This window comes from Parasteatoda tepidariorum, chromosome 3, assembly GCF_043381705.1.
Source record: "Parasteatoda tepidariorum isolate YZ-2023 chromosome 3, CAS_Ptep_4.0, whole genome shotgun sequence".
In the NCBI taxonomy this organism is placed as follows: Eukaryota; Metazoa; Arthropoda; class Arachnida; order Araneae; family Theridiidae; genus Parasteatoda; species Parasteatoda tepidariorum.
Window position 1 is genome coordinate 68,173,286 of NC_092206.1, and position 10,233 is coordinate 68,183,518.

The 10,233-nt window shown below is 27.7% G+C and overlaps 1 long non-coding RNA gene across 1 annotated transcript; it reads left to right on the forward strand.

The window, feature by feature from the left end:
* Nucleotides 1–5,549: 5,549 nt before the first annotated feature.
* Nucleotides 5,550–9,567, forward strand: LOC107439997 (uncharacterized). The gene is made up of 2 exons (XR_001583589.3): nt 5,550–6,796; nt 8,977–9,567. It is a non-coding gene; the product is annotated as an uncharacterized lncRNA (long non-coding RNA).
* Nucleotides 9,568–10,233: the final 666 nt, after the last annotated feature.

The window sequence follows — 10,233 nt, forward strand, 5'->3', positions numbered from 1 at the left end:
CCACTTAGATGAAGCTTAACACTTTATTGCTAGGAGAGCACATTAAACATTCTAAACTACAAATGCTTAAGCCATTTTTTTTCCAACTAAAACTTTACTCATTACTATTTGCGTAAAAAGCCATTAGCGTTTAGGATCAAACTTGAAAAAGATTAGAAGAAAAGAATATATTTGGAAAGCATCCAACATTTACTTCCCTTTAATTAATTTTATACCAAAGTTATTTAAAAGAAGTTCGAGAAATTAATCCTAATCAAAGTTCAAAAATGCTTCATTATTAGAATGTATGGTAAAGAAATGTTTAATTCTTTTCGGGGTAGAAAGTTTTAATCCAAAAATATAGTGAAGATAAACTAAGAGAATTGTGGACATGGTATACATAGCTGTAATGAAGTGACTTGCTTTCTCCTTACAATTTTCATATGAAAAATTACTGATTTAAAACAGCATTGTTAAAGAGACAAGAACTATTATAATTTTAGATGTTTATATTATCCTTAAAAATTAGTGTTACAGTTTTTATCTCACCACCACTTAAAGGGTTAAGAGTTACAATAAGTTTGTTATTATTAAAAACCTTTAAATCTAAACCATAAAAAAGAAAATTTGGGGTCTTGAATATTGTTATTATGTGTGGAGAGTTGAAATTTTATCCAAAAGGGATGTCTTCCGTCTACTACTGATAAGATTAATTATTTCTGCAAGTATATTTGTGAAACACATATTAAATTTCATCGAAAAAGTCTAGCAATAATTATCATTTTTGGAATAAAAAAAAATGCATATTAAGTGTCAACTGAAATTTTGAAAATAATAAAATATATCTTCTTTTGTTGCTGTTTTAAACATAAATTGTAAGAAAAAAAATAATACCATTAGGAGCCATAAATATCGTTAACATTTCATTACATTTGAAATCCATAGAGGAAATCTTCTAATAACCATATCGAATTTTATGTCTACAAATACATTTGCTAATACACATATTAAGTTTTATTGAAAAATCTAGCAGTAAATATCATTTTTGCTACGACAGAATCTAACAGCTTTATTACTTAGTAAAAAATACATTTTTAAGTACCCAACTGTAGTTATTGTGCAAAATAATATATAAAATTGACAGAATAGCAAATGTTTGGAGAAATTAGTTCGAATCTCTTAAACAATGTGCTTGTATTTTCAACAAAACAATTTAAAAACGAAGCTATTGGGAATGATTCTAATGGGAATGAAAATATGCGTTATCAATAAACAAACATACAAAATTTGAATACATGAATAAATAAAACTATAACAGTTAAAAATAAAATAAAAAATTTGACTACATGCAATGTAAAAGTTTTAGTTTATCTGAGCAGCAAATATGGTGGTAAATATATTTTTATTATTCACTATTTTTAACAGTGCATTATATGAGGCTCTAGCTATTTATTATTAATAAATAAAAGTACTTCTCATTTATTGTGTTTATATTTTTGTATTTTATAAAAAAAATTATCGTGTTTTTAAAAATGATAAAATATTTAGAAGAAGAAACAATGGTGAATGAGGAGCGATCATGAGAGTTGGTGAGCGGGGCGAGCAGGGGGTGGAGCCTCCTAATCCAAAAATTGTCATGCGAATAAATAAGAAATGTGTCCACTCCCAACTGCAATGCATTGGTAGTATCGACTATCCATTCACCAATTATGTTATTGGACATCGACATAGGAAGTGGAGACCAGAAGCGGTGTTTCCATAGTTCCAGTTTGTGTTATAACTATGGAGATGGAAAGCAACAACCTGATTGTTAAAGTAGTCTCTAACATTTTTATCATAGAGGTCCCAAATCAGGGGAGGGGATGAGGTCAGTCTGATTATTTTTTGTCAAGCTCAAACCCCTTTGTATTTTTCGAAAATAAATTTGTAGAGAAATGTGGAGTAAGGCCGGGTAGCTAAGATTCGAAAAACTGTTGGAGCTAAGCTGTTCGACCTAGAAATTTTGTGATTTTATTGAGGTATCCATTGTTTAGTCATGTTCAATATATAATTCCTAAAAAGTCATACATGAACAATTTTTTTTATAAACGACTTTTTTTTTCTTCAGAAAAAGTCAAATCAACCGATCTTACCCCACTAGTGTAGTACACACGTTAACTGTATGGGAAATTTAAAGATACTATAATTTCAATGAAACAGTAGCAGTCATTTCTATTTTACATGACCATTTAAGGAAATTATATGATGCAGTCAAAGTTATACTCAGCGGGAGGAGGGGGTACATTTGTCCCAGGTCTTATGGTCGACCAGAACCAGACAGAAATTCCTTGCAAAAAATACAAAGTTCATTAATTAGCTTTTTTAAAAAAGAAAACTGCAAAGAATTTTTTTGTCTGCAAAAAATTAGCAATTTTGTATGAAAGGTCTATAAAAAATGAAAAAAAAAACTTTAAAAAAATATAAAAATAAGGCTTTTTGAGCTTTCAAGAAAAGGCCAGAGATAACGTTTATCCTGACGCTTGCAAAACCTTTGTTCAGCCATAGATGTAGTTATCTTCTTCCTCCGCTGCACTGCACTAATCTCGGACCCAGCATAGACACATGTCAAGGGGGGGGCGAAATCAGGAAACAGATGATAGAAGGCTAATGTGGACATTGAGCTAGTGTGAACATTGAGCTAGTGTCGACATCCTGAGTAAACTTTTTACTTAAGAGTAAAATTTCCTTTGTGAGATATCGTAGATTGGTAGCATTGATGTATGTGAGCCAAAAAAAAAACGGATCAACCTTAACAGCTTTTGATCTAATGATCGGATATTCATGTTTTAAGTTTTAATCTTAATAATTAGAGGAGGTAACCTAAAATATGCTAATTAATAAGTGCAAACGACATTTAAAGTCACGAAATCAGATTTAAAGAAACGTACTTTCTCTGAATAAACATACCTTTTTTTCAACGGATTCGGATTTCTGATCCCCAAAATATAGGGAGTAGCCGCAATCTGAGGAATATGGTCCCCATAGGTTGGTCAGGAGAGCGATCCAAAGTTATGACTCCATAATGTTAATTTTACTTTTTGCGTATTTCACCATCTCGAAAACTTTTTAAGTGAATTGAAAATTTTTGCACACAATTATAAAATTCGGTCATCCAAGATCATCCATTCGGTCAATTATAAAGGTCGGTAATTCTATGCAAGAAACAAATTTTTTAAATATTTATTGTTTTTTATTACATTTAATAATAGTCGAAAAAAATTTTAATTGTAATTTACACAATTTCTTACAACATTTTAAAGTATGTAATTTTACGTGGCAAAATACAAAATTTGAGCGAAATTGGTTGAAAAGTTCCTGTGAATTCCAATTTTAAAAAAGTCGTGAATTTAAAATTCGATTTCTCAGAAACCCTTCGACCGATTTCACTCAAATTTTGTATTTTTCCGGGTAAAATTCAGTAATCAGAGTCCATTGCACAAAAAGGTAAGTTTCTTCAGAGAAAGTGCTTTTCTGTTTTATTTCGTAACTTAAAATATCATTTGCACCAAATGATAAGCATATTTAACGTCACCCTCTCGAGCCATTCAGTTTGAGTCCCAGAACGTGAAGATCCTGTCAGTAGATCAAAAGTTATTCAAAATAGTCCGTTCTTTCTTCTTTTTTTTGGCACACTCTACATTTGCATGAGCCATCGAATAATCAAACTATGAATATTTTCATGAAAATTTTGCAAAATAAGATCTTTAAGTTGCAAAAGTTTTTTTTAAATTTTTTACAAAAAGTAAAAAATGGAAAGAAACAGTGTACTATTCTAAGTTTAATTTATTGGGACAAATTTGAAAAATTGTACGATTTCAAAACATCTATGATTTCGTTTGTTCCGTGCTTATCTATTATGATAAAAATTTTGTACAGATCTCAAAATCTGTGCTAAACCAACTTTGTTTACTTAATGTTATAGTAATGGGATTACCTAGTATGTTCTACTCTATATTGATAGTGTACGGTGTTTTCCTTTAGTATCAATAAACACATTTAACTATGAAGACATTTTGGAGCTGGCTCCTTGGATTATTGTAAATATGCATAACTGCTTTTTTGGTTTGTTGATCTATACATTTAATAACACATTTTAATAATTTAAATAATAATACTTACATGCGTGCAATTCATCTTACAGAAGCGGCACTGCAAAACATTTCACAAGTCCTCAATTGGATTAAATCCAGTAAATTTCCATGTGACGCTTGCAACATTATTTTAGTTCCTAGTAGGAATTTTTTCCCCCTTTTGAACAATTTCAAAGAACAAAATCTTAATTAAGTGTCCAGCCGAATGAATGTCTATTCACTTAAGTTCCTGAATAGGAGATACAGTTTCTTAGTTACTGTACTACTCGCAAGTAAGATAATTACGTTTTCTTATGGGAAAAAAATTATCCCCCGAGAATGTCCTACTTCCCTTTAAAGCATGAACCAGGATGACTGGTGAGATGCACCTATCGTATTTCATCGGTGAAGGCTAAAATTCCGGCAATAGTTATTGATATTTATCATCACACTGGCAACAGTGTAGACAAAAAACATATCTAGTAGCAGTAAACGTATCATGAAACGTGCACTGTAAGAAATGCTACGATTTTTTTTGGCAAATTTCGGTATATTTTTCTCATCACCGTAGTTGTAACAAATAACAGCATTTTTGCTGAGAAATCGGCAGTTTTTTCTTCTTTTTTTAATGTGAGCTAAGTAACCAATTATAGCTAACACTGAAGTGGGATTATTTGCTTCCATTTACTGTCAGTTTTAAAATATTCGACATATTTACCTTTGTCTAACAATATAGAGTTTGAAAAAAGTTAAAGTAAAGTAAAAGTTAAAAATGTACATAATATGAAGCTTTTTTTTTATTTTGGAAGTAATATGAGCTGAACACCAATTAAAATCTGTTAAAGCGGATGGAGTCCCAGGTTTTTAAGCAAATCTTTAATTTTTGAAGCTAGAAAACTTTTTAGCCATGTTTAAATGGAAAAAGAATACTCATTAATTTTAATTAGTATAATAGAATGAACATAGTTCAGTAGAACAAATGTCCGAGAAGGTTAACTAGATTGTCAAGTGAGTTTTTTCTAATTTCTATCTAGTATATTTTAATATTAATTGTGTCAAACGTAATGACTTTATTCGCAATATAACCCAGTAACAATGTACGGAGTATATGCTGTAATCTTGCCTAACAAATTTAAGCTTTTAACTTTTCAAAATGATTAAATTTCTGTGCGGAAAACTAATAAGTAATGTTTTTAAATTTAAAATTACACAGTAGATAGTTATAATATTAACAGAATTCTTACCCATTATTATTTGAAGATACTATATATTTCTATTTTATATCCTTATTTCATATGAATTTTATGTAAAATTCTTTTGTTCCAGCTTCCATAAACTTAGATTTTTACTTTATTCAATTGAATGTCTACAGCTTTGAGAAAAATTTTAGTTGTTTGCATTGTTGGTATATTTAATAGTTTACTTTTAACACATGTTCAACATGTTTTTCCTCTCCATGTTATTCAAATGCAAATAACACTCAAAAAAGTTCTATAAATTGAATAGTCAATTAAATAAAATACTAGTCTAAAATACTAGTCATAAGCAAAAAGCTAAGTTTTCAAAAAAAAAACCTAAGAGATGGCGAATTGTTTAGTTTCATTTCAGCTATCACTACTTCTCTTTATCATTGAAATACAATAAGCTTTACTGCAGCAAATTTACTTTAGGCAATATTGATAACTTCACTTTACTTCATATTATATAATTAATGATAGTCTTGGACAAAAACGTCGAACTTTTTTTCAGAATAAAAAATTCTGAATGGAATAATCATCTGAATGGAATAATCGCCAGATATTTTGCTTCAATATCACAAAAAACGCATTGTTTTTTTATGGAAATATGAAAGAGATGACGAGTACAAAGATCTTTTTAATTTTAGTCTGCATGACTAATGGATATTCATTACTTATCTATCATTACCCATAATATTAATGAATTTTAATGTCGAATTGTATAGTTTTTTCTTAAAAAAAAAGCATATGAAACCTTTTTATTATGTAGTTTTCATCGACCGAATCGCTTAGATACATTAGCTAATGGTATATTGATGGAATTTTCTTCTTCTCTTTATACATTTATTTACAGTTAAAGAATTAACGAATTCTTTTAATTAAAAAAAGAAAAAAATGAAAGCGACATGGGGAAACAAAATATAAAAAATGAATGAGAAAAAGTTGCTCAAATAACTTTTTAAAGTAAAATGCAGATATTGAAGTTCAGAGAACATTTAGAGAAGAATGATACGAACCACGGACAACATCACTTTAACAATGTTATTTACAAAGTTATACAATTCTAGAAATATTGTTGAATTATTATACGCATTACTTTTCTCAATGCTTAATATTGCGAGTCTTTTATAAAATCCAATTTTCCAAAATAACCATTGTTTTTTCTTAATTCAGTTGAGCTGCATGCATTTGTAAGTTTTCGTTACTGACGCTACATCACTTCAAAAATTGGAGACTAATCGTAAGGTTGGCTCGTTGACCTGGCTGGAGACAGGCTTAAGGTGGGTTGACACGATCAAAGTACTTTGATCAAAGTAAGCGCGCGCATTCACCAGTAGGGAAATATTTTTAGGGAAATGTGACGATTTAGAAGAAGTTGTTTTTGTTTACAGGGAATATGTTTATTTTGAACCTTTTTTTCAAGAAATTTGGACGTATTAGTAGGATTTGAAAACTTCTCTATATTATCGGGTAAGTGAGAATTTCTTCGTTTATAATCAACTATATGTGCTTTTAAAATGAATATTACGTTTTCTATTTTAAATACTACTAATTATATCACATACTAGTATACGTTGTACTAATGTATATATGATATTTTTGTGTATTTAATTGATTATGAGAAGTATTTCTGAACTGAATGATCTGAAATAACCACAAAATTTGTATTCCATGCCTAATAGTTCATTTATTCCCGATCTGTTTGTGTATTAATAATTTTTATTAAAGTTTATAAAACATTTAGTTTATAAAATATATATAGAAAATTACTTTTTTTCAGCTCTATCATTTTATAGTATAATTTATTGCTTAACTTTTATTACTGTGTGGATATTAATACAGATTATTTTCTGTCAAAATTTTATATAAGTAATTGTTGTTTTTGGTTACTTTCTGTCTATATTTAATTAAAGAAAAATTGCTTATAGAGAAAATTTTGTGTCATGATTAGTGTGGAATTTTAAAAACATGGAGATCCATATGTCTCATTTAGGAATTAGATTAGTTGTTAATTCTATATTAAAATTCAGTTATTTTAAATTTTTATGCAACTCTAGCTTAATATTAAAATCTTTTTATATTGGTTTGATCTTTATACAAATTTGCTTGAGAGTTTCAAAATGTCTGTTTGTTTGACTTTATCTTTTTTGCCAAATGTCTTATGTTTTATTTACTCTAGCTTACTTGACACTAAAATTGTTTCATACAGAGAATATCTTATTTCCATGCATAATAATTTAAAATTATTTCCATGAGGTTTCTTGATGAACTTTAGAAAGTTTTGTTGTTGAATAAAAATGTTTAATATTTCTTTAGTCAACTTCATTTTGGACTGTTCGTGATGCTTTATGCTATGCTACAGTTATTAAATTGAAATCCTATGGACTTGCTTGTATTTCTATTTACTTATGTAATAGAATAGTAAATTTTTTTTTGTTCAAAGTTACATTACTTGCTCTAAGAAAGAGCAAAAAAATTTTTCTTTTTCTCTTTCCGGAAGCATACGATATGCAAAATCTTAAATAATTTGATTAAAATGTGCTAGTTTTACGAACATAGATATAATACTTAATATATAATATAAAGTGTGTTCTCTAAATACTGCTTTTGATATGTATTTTAATAATCCTTATCAGAAAGGAAAACAAAAAATGTGTATGTTACAATTAGTACAAAAGTATGGGGAAAACATATGCACTATTGAAATCTGACTATTTACAGTTAAAAAATGTAATGTAATTAACATCAAAACAGGTTTAATTGGGTGTTGAAACTTGAAGATGTGTTTTTTATACAGTCAAATGTGTCTTGTTGTATATTTTTTTTGTCTTCCAGAAAAGTGATTTGTCATTTTTTGACTGTGTTTTTTTTTCCTTCCTTAAATACTAGTTCGCTAATACTAATTTTTTGATAAGGTATTTGAAAAGACATATTAAGAGCAATCCTCATGAAATACCACATATATAGCCTATGTCTCATTGTGCTTATCAAATTCAAGTTTTGTCAAAGTAAATTAAAAATTTTAATCTATGCATTTTATAAATATTGTTTTAATATTAATGAAGAGTTGATACTAATTTTGTTACTTGATTGCTAACTTCATTCTCCTAAAAAATATACAAATTGGAAGTAACAGTCAGCACAATTCAAGTGCTCATTAATCGGCAATTTATTTTTGAGTAGTAGGAAGTTATTTCTTTTCAAATTTAGTAAAGCAGTAACTGTATTTTGAGCATAGTTTAAATTTATTTATTATTTTTTCTAAATGAATATTCAATAAAGACAGTTAAATTTTATGTGGTGTAGTCCATTTTGAAACACTACTATTACTTTTAAACAATTTTACTGAAATATATTAAAAAATTAAGAATTTTTTTATGTTTGAAATTGTGTTAGAATTTTGTGTAAATTTTAAGGGGGAGTAGTCGAAATTGTATTAGGAAAAAGTTTGATATTATTAGTTGATTGTATTAGTTGACAGCGTAGCAAATGTTAATCACTAATTCTGTAGAAGACACAAAGAAATCGAATGATAATGATGTAAAAGTATAAAAAAATTAAATCAATTGTAAAGAAGAGATTTATTAACCTTTTATTTATTTATTATTTTTTTTAAATACTTTTAAATAATGTATTTTTATCTCTTATAGGTTGACAGAATTTATTCTTCATCTCCTCTTCTGCATTTAAAATAACCTGTATTGTATCACAGCCGGAAATAATTACAAGCTTTCATTTTCTAAAAACCATACACAGAAGTAGAAAGAGCAGTAGTGAAAGTGTTCTGAGGAAATTTTTTTGACCTTAGGGAACTTTTTTAATCATTCAGATCTTTTTATCTTAACTTACTTAATTACCTTAATTTATCTTAATCTTATCAGGACTTTTATAATCTTAATTATGTATTAGTTATTTCTGTTCTAAAAAGTTTTGGGGGTTATCGTGATAGCAATTTTTGAAAAAGAAAAATTTCTTGTACAGGGTCTTTTATTGGGTTAATAACATTTTACTGTGGCCTATTCAAAATTGTTATACAAAAGTTTTTAAATATTTTCTAAACATTAAATCTGAGAAAATTTGCTATTATATATTCTTTGTAGATTAAAATTCAAATTATATTTTTATTATTAAACAGATTCTATCTTTAAATGTAAACTTCTTCTAATTGTTTTATATTGTAAAATTTTAATGTTGATACTGCATAATGCATATGCATGTTACATAAGGTATTTATAAATCTTTGTGACAGTTTTCTGCAATCTTTTTGTTCTTATTCTCTTCTTTTTAAGTACTAGAAATTGGGCGATTCCACGAAAAGTGGTCCTGAGTGACTAAATTTTCAAAATTATCGTAAAATCAAAAATGACACAATTTCGGAATCTAGAAGATGTACATTTTTTAATAGTTAAGATAGTTTTTTGAATTACAAAAAATATTTATGTGAATTCTAACAAAAGGTGGAACACTATGAATTTTAACAGGAGTTCTCTTCTTTGTTATGTTATATTCCAATGGAGTTCTTAAAATATTAAAGAGCAATAAAATAGTTTTTAGTAATAAATATAACTATTTTACTCTTTTATCATTGTTTAATGTATTTTTTTAATTTGGCCTAAATTTTTTTGCTTGTTTGAAAGTCGATTAATCAAGATAGTCTAATTTCCCAGTAACACACGTAACATAATTTTGCATTTTTTTCTGTAAAAACTTTAGTAAAAAAGAAAATTTAAAAATTTTTTGTTTTATAAATTAAGAAGGCAAGATATGCAACGGAAAAAATTCTCGAATTAAAACTGCCAATAGTTAAAATTTTATAATTAATTTTATTCAAGGTAACACACGTAACGAAAAGTTACGCGCGTTACTGTTATGTGTGTTAGAGGTACTTATACACTTTAATTATTTAT